A 10865-nucleotide genomic window follows, 5' to 3' on the forward strand; every position below is an offset into this window, starting at 1 on the left:
CTCTTGATGCTGTGTCCCTAACTTTAAAGTCCCTCCAGGGTCTGATTACATTGGGACCAGAAGTTAACCTTTTGCATGCTGTCAGTAGTTGCCTGATACCAATATTACATCTGGTAAGTTAGCCAGTTATAGAGGATCAGGGTCAGCTAATATAGGTGGGCAATGATGAAACTTGCCTCACAGGCTAGTGCTCAGGACATTAATTCTGTTGATATTTAGAAATCCCAGAGAAAAGAGGAAAGTTAACTATTTCTTTGTGATACTATCCCTATTTCTGGAACTCTATCAAGTGTCCCACTGTGTAGACAGACTGTTACAGATCAGTTAGATCAAATGTTACAGCCAGAGTGGTTCAGAAAAAGCTCTGCTACTGCACATGTCTTCACTCATCATAACCATGTATATGTCTCTTCTCTGTCACTGTGAATTTTAATGGGCTCCAACCCTTTGATGAACTGTTTATATCAATCTCGAATAAGTCATTTATTTTGCAAGAGTCACCCTGTCCATGAACACTCTCTTATATTCCTCTCTGTTGATATGGTGACTAATGATAGAAGGATATGGACTTAGACCTTTGGTTTCGTCATTATAGGGACCTTTCAGATGAGGAAACTCCTTCCAGCAATGCAAATGAACACCTTCTCTGCAACTCATATTCTTAGAGAGGAGCATCAGTAAGCCATGAAAAATTAAGTGAATTGCCAGGGGTCACCCAGCCAGTGTATGGCAGAGATGGGACTTGATGATAAGGCTAGCTCTCTATCAACTATACAACCCTGCTTCTATATAATTGTTAATAATAATAATAATAATAATAATAATAATAATAATAATAACTAACATTTTCTATAGAGCTTATTATGTTCCAGGCACTGTGCTAAGTACTTCATAATTATTATCTCATCTGATTCTCACAACAACTCTGGGAGACAGGTGCTACTATTATTTTCATTTTACAGAGAGGAAACTAAGGCAAACAAAATGACTTATCCAGGGTCACTCAGCTAGTTGTGTCTGGAGCTGGATTTGAACTCAGGTCTTCCTGACTCCAGGCCCAGAATTCTATCTACTGGGCCCCTAATAATAATAATTTTAATAATAACATCATGAATAACTTATAATTTATATAGTACTTTAATATTTGCAAGTCAATTCAGGATTTATGTAGTATTTTAATTTTTGCAAATCACTCCCCTCATGCCATACCAATAAGGCAAATCATGGAAATATGATTCTCCCCATTTACAGCTGTTCTGAAGCATTTCTTCATTTCCATCCAAAGGAATTCAGAATTCATTTCCCTATCTTTCAGTGGACTGGTTGACTTGAGGCTTTCAGATTTTTATAAGCATTGTGTGACTTTGTAGAGGACAAAGGGGCCATCCAGGGCCGTCCAACAGAATGCTAGGGTGATTTGTGTGGAATTAATGGCCCTTTTGCCCTGGGAACTTAAATTCCTTTTGAAATAGGAAAAAATAAGGTCAGTGCTTTGGATAGAAATGCAAAGAAAATGTGTTTGGGGATCTGAGGTTATTGTCGCAGTTATTGATACTTACTTTATGGGCAGACTGGCTGCCAGGCCCTCAATCCCTTGTGGAGTGCATGCCATCGATCTGGTGATGTCTGATGCCAGGCAGGTCAGAATGAAAAGGACCAACTCCCACAGTGGCTCTCAACAGAGCAGACATTTGTAGGCTGATGCTCGTCTAAGGAAACCTGTCCCTTTATCTAGCAGGAATTACAATGATTAGGACATGTTATTAATGTCCCCTCTTCAGCTAGAACAAGTCTTGTGGCAACTCAGGAGCTTTCAGCTTCCATACCATCATTTCTTTTCCTTCCTTTTCTTCTTCATTTTTTTTTAAAAGTCATCTCACCTACACCAATATTTAAAAGGGAATTTTACTTTCCATAGCTCTCTCTAAAATCAGGATTGAAAAGGATATATTAGAAAAGATGGCTTGTTCCGGAACATGCAGATAGTGGTGCTTTTCAAAGGACCTAAGTAAACACACTAAAGCTAGTTCTAAAACAGATTCCTTCCACCCCCAACTCTAAGCCTGTGATTTCACCTGTTGGGGAAAATTCCAATATGGGAACTTCAGACATGGTATTAGACTAGTGTCTCATCTGTAACTTACAGCCATAGACAGTTGCTGGGGGACAGTGAGAGGGTAAATGATTTACCCATTGCCAAGGCAATCCCCTCAATGTACTTGGAATACCAGTTCTTTCTGCTTTCTTTTTCTCATAGTGAGACTGCCACCCAGAATGCTCTAAGTCAGCTTGCTACTCAGTAAAGATATGCTAATTGAACATCTATTGCATTCAATATGCCGGTTCCTAAGAAGGATACAGAGCAACAAGAGACATCTCATGTCTTACATCTCTGTTTTCAAAGGACTGGCAGATGAAGAAACTGAGGCCCAGAGAGACAGGAATGTATAAATTCTGTTCAAGGGATATTGAATAATTGTCTGATTTGACTGTTTCTGGGGATTTATATAGGAGAATAACAAGAAAAAAAATTAGAAAGAGAGGCTAGGTCTGTATTGGGAAAGGCCTTGAATAAATCCTACCATTCTTTCAAAACTCAGACTACAAAAACTATCTCCAATCCACTCCACTATGCATTTAAGTGTTGATCATATACAAAGTGTGGTGCCAAGCATTTGTACATTTGTACAGTGTACCACAATGCACAACAAAACAAAAAGTTAAGTATATACATCATCATTTGAAGAAGGTGAGAGCCCTAGTACACAGAGGGAATCAGACTTCCCCAATAAAATGGCACTGTCTCCATGACACTTTCCTGAACTATTCCTATTTTCCCTGCTCTCTCTGTTTTGCAAATTTGTCTCCTGTTTTCAATAAAGAGGGAGGATAGATAGATAGATAGATGGATAAAAGATAGAAAGATACATGGATGAATTGATAAATAAATAAATGGATGCATAAATAAATGAATGAATGAATAAGTGAATGAATGAATGAATGAATGAATGAATGAATGAATGAATCATATGTCAAGGATCCATGATTTTCTCTGTGTGGAAATGTTCTCCATCCACAAAGATCACTAATTATCTATAATTTAAAGTCTTAGAGAGGTGCCTGAGGCTCAGAGATGTTAAGTGATATACCTGTTGTTAACAGAGCTAATGTCAGAGGGAAAAATCACACAGGTGTCTTCTAGCACTCTTCTTGTTGGATGATTTATTGATCGCAGTCAATAAAAATGCATGAATTTTGAGTAATATCAAAATACATTGAAGATGAGACAAACTTATAATAAAATTCTACCAGTACTGATAAATAAAATTCTTTACATAGGATCTAAGATCTGTGCTTTCTCTGGGATACATATGCTGACTATAGGCATGTATAGGGGTTGGGTAAAATGAATCAGCACACCCTGGGGCAAGCTCTACCACTGTATTTTCCCCTGAAGAAAGCCCTGGCCCATGCTCTCTGTACATCTCTGACATACAGCTTTGTTATTTCATGGCTATTTTATAAAAAGTCATCTTGTTTTTAAGCTATAGTTCATAAAAACCAAAGTGTTTTCTTTGAACCTTCTCTCTTCCTTATTTACTTCCTTATATCCAGTCAAACTCCAAGTTAGGACAAATTTTCCTGTATCCTGCCTATATAAATACATCCCTTCTCTTCTCTTCCCAATTTGGCTCTTTATCTGCTCACAACAGAGCAATTGTGATAAGTGGGTTTTCTCAGCCCCAGTTGCCACCAGGTTAATCTGGAGGTCCACCTGGTTTGCCAGTTTGTTTGCTTATCATAGCTAAAATTAAGCTAGCATGCCCAGATGGGATATACTCCTAAAACACTGTTTTGATACGTTCAATTTACTATCCTGTCATTCTTCTTATCAAAAACTTTCCCTAGTTCCCACTGCCTGATTTTCTAGCCTTGCTTAATAGATAATAACAACAGCAAACAACAATAACAATAATAATCTGGCATTTAAATAATGCTTTAAGGTTTGCAGAGCATTTTATGCATGTTAACTCCTTTGATCCTTATACTCCATTTTACAAATGAGGAAACAGGCACAGAAAGAAGTGACTTGCCCAGGGACATAGAGCTAGTAAATGTATGAGACAGGCTTCTAATTCAGGTTCTGACTTCAAGTTCAGAATTCTATCCACTATGTCACCTACCTTCATGTACTGCTTCTCTACATAAGACTTCTACTTACCGATTTTGGAATCAAAGAGCCTGTATTCAAAGCAGAGTCTTGCCACTTAAAACCCATGTAAATTTGAGCAAGTCTCTTAAACTCTTTGGGCAATAGTTGTCTTAACTGTAAAGCTAGGATGGTCTTAAAGGTTACTTCCAGTTCTAAACCCAAGTGGCATCATTTACAATCGAACCAAATTAATCTATTTATCATCTCCTAAATATAACTTTTGCTTCCCCCCTCTTATGTCTTTGTTTATTCTAAATCCTTAACCGAAATGCTGTATTCATCCTACCTCCACCTAAAAATTTCTATCCATCCTTCAAGCCCCAGCTCAAATTTCACCTTCTTTGTGAAAACTTCCCTGTTTACTCCAGCTAGAATATAAGGACCAGTTGTCCTCCAATTAGGACACTCATCAGAAACTATATTGTTTGTTCCTTGCATGCAGCCTTAGGTCAGGGTTTCTTAACTTTGTGTGGCAGACTTCTTTGGCAGCTTGGTGATGCTTCTGGACTCCTTCTAGAAATATGTCCTTAAATGCATAAAATACAATATGTACTATTACAAAGGAAACCTATTACATTAAAATACAGTTATCAAAGTGTTAGCAAATCAGATTCCCATATCCCATGTTAAGAAACCCTGCTTGTTTTCAACTACAGAGTAAGCTCCTAGAGGGCAAAGACCTTGATCTTATGTTTCTTTGTGTTCTTTAGGATAGCCTGCAAATTGTAGTCAGTCAGTGAGTTAATAAATATTTATTTATTAAGCACTTTCCATCTGCCAGTCACTGTGCTAAGTGGTAGGGATATAAAGAGGCAAAAATCAGCCCCTGCCTTCTTAGGGCAAAACTGAAATATAGCCATTTGAAGAAACTTTTCGAGTCATAGCCAGAACTAACTTAACTATTAGCAATGACCCCAATAGGTGGGTCAAAAACTCTTACAACAGCAACTCTAACCAAAGAAAAAAGCCACATAAAGACAACTGAGATTACTTTAAGGTGGTATGATCCATTCAACAGCCAATGCATGAAAATCAGTCTCATTACTTTATGATCACACTTTATACTGTAAACCTCTCTAACCTGCAGTAACTGGGGGGAAACTCGGTCTGAGCTAATAAAGCCTCAGAATTATGCAAAAAATATTACTTCTGAATGGAATAAACATTTATTTTAAAGAAATACAGCTTTATTATATTCATGCCCACATGGTAATAGCTAATAAAGCATGGCTAAGCAGACATGCTTAATACATAAAGTTTGCTTTTAATTGGCATGTCCATTGTTACTATATAAGTAGATTCAACTAAGTGATCAAAACAGGCTGTTTCTTAAATAGGTTGAACATCACTCTTGCAGAATTGTTTACACTATTACTTTCCATAGCAAACTGATTTACCATAGATTGTATAGAGGAAAAACAGTTTAATCCCTGTTGGAATTATAATAAATTTCAAATCACTGGTTCTGGCTTAATAAGGCTTTATCATACATTGAAATGCTGAAACCACCAAATAGTTTCTTCATGCTGAGAGGGAGTTTAGAAATTATTTCAACCTAATGCCTTCATTTAGAGATGAGGAAAGAGGCCTAGAAAGGTAATGCTACTTACCCAAAGTCACATAGCACATTAATAGCAAAGCCAAGATCAGACCTGGGTCTTCCAGATTCCTATCATAGGTTCTTTCCACTAAACCACAGCTACCACTTAACTTCAGGCATGAGAATTATTCTAAATTCTGTTGCTATTTTGGTGACCTTGGATGAGTCACTTAACTGAAGAATAATGTAGCTATTTGGAAAGCACTTTGATTAAAGATGCTATTAAAGTGACAAGTAGTATAACAAACATAAATGGAAAAAAAGGAGGCCAATTCTCAATCATCCTGAGTCTCATCAGTTCCACACAGCTCTATATGTGCTCTTCACAGATTAAACAGTTATTTGGGAATGCAGACACATGAAAATTGAGTTGAAAACAGTTAACCTTATTTGATACCTTCTTAGTGGTAGACAAATCAGGAGCCTCTTCTACTACGTCCTTCCTCCCCACATCCAATAGTTCTTTCTAGTATAGCATCTAGTTCTATATTCTAGTATACTAGAATCAGAGCTAGATTCAAGTCCAGACTCAAAAACCCACAAGCCATGTGACCTTGGCAAGACCCTTAACCTCTATGAGACTCATTTTTCTCAAGTATAAAATGGTGATAGTAATACTTAGCTTATCTGTGTCACAAGGAAGCATTTGTAACAGTAAAGTGCTACAAGTCAAGTCAACATCTATTTACTAATCACCTACTATGTGCCAGGCACTGTGCTAAGCAATGGGGATTCAAAAGCAAATAACCATCCCAGCTCTTAAGGAACTCATTGTCTGATGAGGGAGATAATATGCAAACAACTATATACAAATAAGCTGTATATGAGACAAATTGGAATCTTAGAGGGAAGGCACCAGCATCAGACAATTCAAGTAAACTCTTATTTGCTCTCCTTTTCCTAAGAAAATACAATTAGATGATTCTATATAATGAAAAATCAAAGACAGAATTAGTAGTGACTTGGGGGAGATTTTAGCCAATATAGACCAAATTCTCCAGTCAAAATAAAAAAGAAAGGGGTGTTAAGTATTCACTTGATTATCTTCATCATGGTGTTAGAGTGGTGACCAAAATTTCTTCTCTTTAAAATATAAAAATAAAAAATAAAAATAAAAACTAGGAGTGTAATATTATGCTAAGGCTAAGTGTTTATAGAGTTTACTGTCTTAGTCAACACAGTTACAGCCCAGTTACATGCATTTAATGATACACATAATTGTTCTTGTACTATATGGTAATTAGGCCTAAATGGCAAGCAGTTCACATAAACGACTGTAATTAGTATGACTCTGACATAGTCAAACCACTGTTTTGGCTTGTTCTTTTTCTCTTTTCTTTCTGTTAGTTCTACAGTATAAGCAGTCTCCATTAGGGTTGGGGGAGCAAAGTTTGTGGATTGTAGGCAAGGGTAGGCTAGTAATTATTGGTAATTATTGAATAGTAGGCTATTTAAAATATATATTATATATACATATATATGTGTGTGTATGTGTGTACACATATATATGTATATAAACATATATGAACAGGATACGTTTTTAACTTTAATCTGTATTATTAACATTTTCTCCTTTCTTAAGTCTAGACAATCAACACAACAATAAATCAAGCCCTGAGTAGAGCAGTGTTTTTTGGAATTCCAAGGCATAAATGCCCACAGTTGTTTAAGCAGGCTTCATCATACCCTGGTTATAGAGAGACTGCTTGCAACTTATTGTCTGTTTGTTTTTGTTTTTGTTTTTGTTTTTTAATTTTGTTTTGTCATAGAAAGACTGTGGTTAGGGTAGGCAATTCTCAGGCCATCCACAAAAGTCTGTTTAATCCATATGGAATTCAGAAAATGTGACCACAAATTTTGATCTGGGAAGTACCTTAAAGATCACCTGTACAAGTTACCCTCCCATCTTACAGACAGAAAAACTGAGGTGTGGAAACTTGCCCAAAGTTGCGCAAGCAGTAGTATTTCGAAGAAGCAGGATTTAAATCAAAGTTGTCTTGATCAGGTCTAGCACTATCTCTATTAGGCCATGCTACTGCAATAGAAGAAAAATAATTAGCATTTCCTCTCCTATCCTACACTCATGGATATTTCTTCCAACTCACTTTTTTGGAACTTTCTCCTTCTTTACTTTCTGTGACCCCAAGTTACCCTGTGCCTTCATGGTGCTCTGAACACTCTCCCTTCCCACTGCACTCTTCCCGTGACTATCCAAGCCTCAGAATGCTCATAACTTCCAAATTATCTTCTCGCCTTCCCCTCTACAAGCTAGGTTTCCACTCCTTCAAGGTCTCAGGCAGATTTTAGGAAGAAAACAAAGAGATTGAACTAATTCAAAGAATCTTTGATCAACTTGGATTTGACTCTTAACCCACCCTAAAGCATGTACATTTTTAAACCCAAATGAGTTTAATTTTTGTAGTTTTTTATGGTGAAACAAACTGAAATGCAAAATCACTATATACACATACAAATATTTATGTATTACCTATCTATCTATCTATCTATCTATCTATCTATCTATCTATACACATTCACATGTGAGTGCATATGCATATGCATGTATTTGGGAGCTGAGGCCATCAGGTAAGTGGGATGCTATTGTCTGTTTATATAACCTGCTTCTACTTTTCATAGCTTCTTACCTTTCTCCCTTTCTGAATGTTGAATTTATCTAATAGGCCATTTTTATTGTTGTTTTGTTTATCCACAACAACTCCTATAAGAGCTAGAGCAGAGCTGGGATCTGTGGAGTAGAGTAAGCAGGTCAGCCATAGTCATGGGGAAAGTAATTATGGCAGCCATTTTAATGTAAGTATCATTTGTAAGTCATGTTTATAAGTCAAGGACAGCCCATATCTATAAAAGTGGAAATGCTGATATTTTCAATGACACTTTGTTGTTGTTCAGTTGTTTCAGTCATGTCCTACTCTTTGTGACTTCATTTGGGGCTTTTGTGGCAAAGATACTAGAGTGGTTTGCCATTTCCTTCTCCAGCTCATTTTACAGATGAGAAACTGAGACAAATAGGGTTAAGCGACTTACCCAGGGTCAAACAGCTAGTAAGTGTCAGAGATCAGATTTGAACTCAAGAAGATGAGTCTTCCTGAGTTCAGACCTGGCACTGCATCACTGCACCACCTAGCTACCCTATAATATATTTTTAAATAATTAAAATGGCCATCCTCATAACCCAGGAGCTTTCAACATTCCCCTCTAAAAACTACACCTAGATTTAACCTACTTTTTTAGCTAACATTTATTCAAACCATTAGCTAATGATCTTTAATCCAAAGTTTCCTTAAAAAAAATACATTACACATTAATTCAAGGAAAAAGATATTCAATTAAGCAAAAGAGCAAGGTGAATGGGGGAGGGAGAAATCTATCCATTTACATAGACACAAGCTTCCACAGATTGTTGAACCAACAGTGTGAGGGACAAAATTCCTCCCTATAGCAATTGGGACCCTCGAGTTGCAACTCAGGGGATATAGCTCCATGCCTCAAAAGCTACCACATGTTACTTCTCAACTAAATTGCTGATGTCATCTGCTGCTTCTTTGCTAAGTTACCACCTTAGCTACATTCAGCTGGCCCAGAAGAGTTCCTGAAATCAAGTTCAAATTTTGGACAACACCAGTTCCCCTTAGCAAGAGCTCCCTTAAGCCAACTTGATATATATGTTGAAGAAAGTAAACTCCTTTCAGCTTCTATCATGCTCCTGGGAACTAGTATTTTACAAACTATTTGTAACTTAATCTAGCAATGCTAAAAGCAAGAGGTAGAATTGGTGACTTTTGCCCTGCATTCCTATAGCCAAAACCAGTAATTCCTTCTTAGATCAAAATCACCCTACCACCACTTCAATCACCACCATCATCATCATCATCACCATTATCATCATCATCATCACCATCATCATCACCATCATTTTTCATACACCAATATGCAGATGATAAAATTGATGTTAGATTTTATTTGCCAAAATCTGAGATTTCCCTTATCCCTCATCCCGCTCCCCATTGGTAACATTAACATTACCAGAGTTCATGTCTCAAGGGTTCCAATCATAATGTTCCATCTTGCAATTCCTCATGTATCTTGGGCATTCTTGTGTTAGCCTGCAAGGTCCTTGAGTAGCTTCGACTTGCTCCTTACCCTAGGAAAGAATCATAGACAAGGGTTAGTAGCACAAAGACTTAAGGAAAGAGGACCAGCATATAACATTTGCTAATAAGCTTCAGGGAGAGGTAGATGAAGCACAACCTTTTTTTCTGAAGGAGCTAAATGTTAGGAAGAGCATTGGCATCTAAAAAGGGGAAATTAACTTCAAAGAACAGAGTTATAACTAATAACTTTGCTGGGGGTAACTTGAGCTTTGCCTGAATTCTCCAAATCATGAATGGCATTAGCAGAAGTGTTGCTCTTTAACCAGGTAGAAATCTGGCTAAAGTTGGTATCTGAAATTAGCACCTAGTTAGCAAAAATAATTGTTCTAATTCATGAGCTTCTCTTCAGATTGGCTCCATCCTTTTCCCTCCCTGAGAAACAGCAATCTCACAATGTCCTGGTATGTTTTGTCCTTTGGGGGCTTTTGTCCCTCGAGTTCTCCTCCCACAAACTATAAATATTTGATTGGATATGAGGGTACCTGTTCTGCTGTTTGCCCCAGGCATTGAAAGTGATGGTTACAAGTCAGATATTAAGGCTGAGAATTCAAAGGCAGCAGACAGGGAAGGATAAAAACTTTAGAAGCAAACTTTAGCAACATCAGAGTTGTGGAAGCTTTGTGTATATTTATCTGGAGATGATTCTAGACAAAAGCTGTGTTGGAGAGACAATTCATGCCCTGCATGTCTTGGAACCACTACACCACTGAAAGGAATGATGACAGGGCACAAAGCTACCTTCGAATTCTCAGCCAACAACATTCAAAAAACTTTTTTTTCTCCCCAGTACTGTGTAATCACTTTAAGAACAAGAACAAGATTGAGGGCAAGACCTCCCTCCCATATCCCCTCCCCACCCCATCACACACATACACTCTAT

Source organism: Phascolarctos cinereus, unplaced genomic scaffold (genome assembly GCF_003287225.1).
Source record: "Phascolarctos cinereus isolate Bilbo 61053 unplaced genomic scaffold, phaCin_HiC Scaffold_4;HRSCAF=312, whole genome shotgun sequence".
Taxonomy (NCBI): Eukaryota; Metazoa; Chordata; class Mammalia; order Diprotodontia; family Phascolarctidae; genus Phascolarctos; species Phascolarctos cinereus.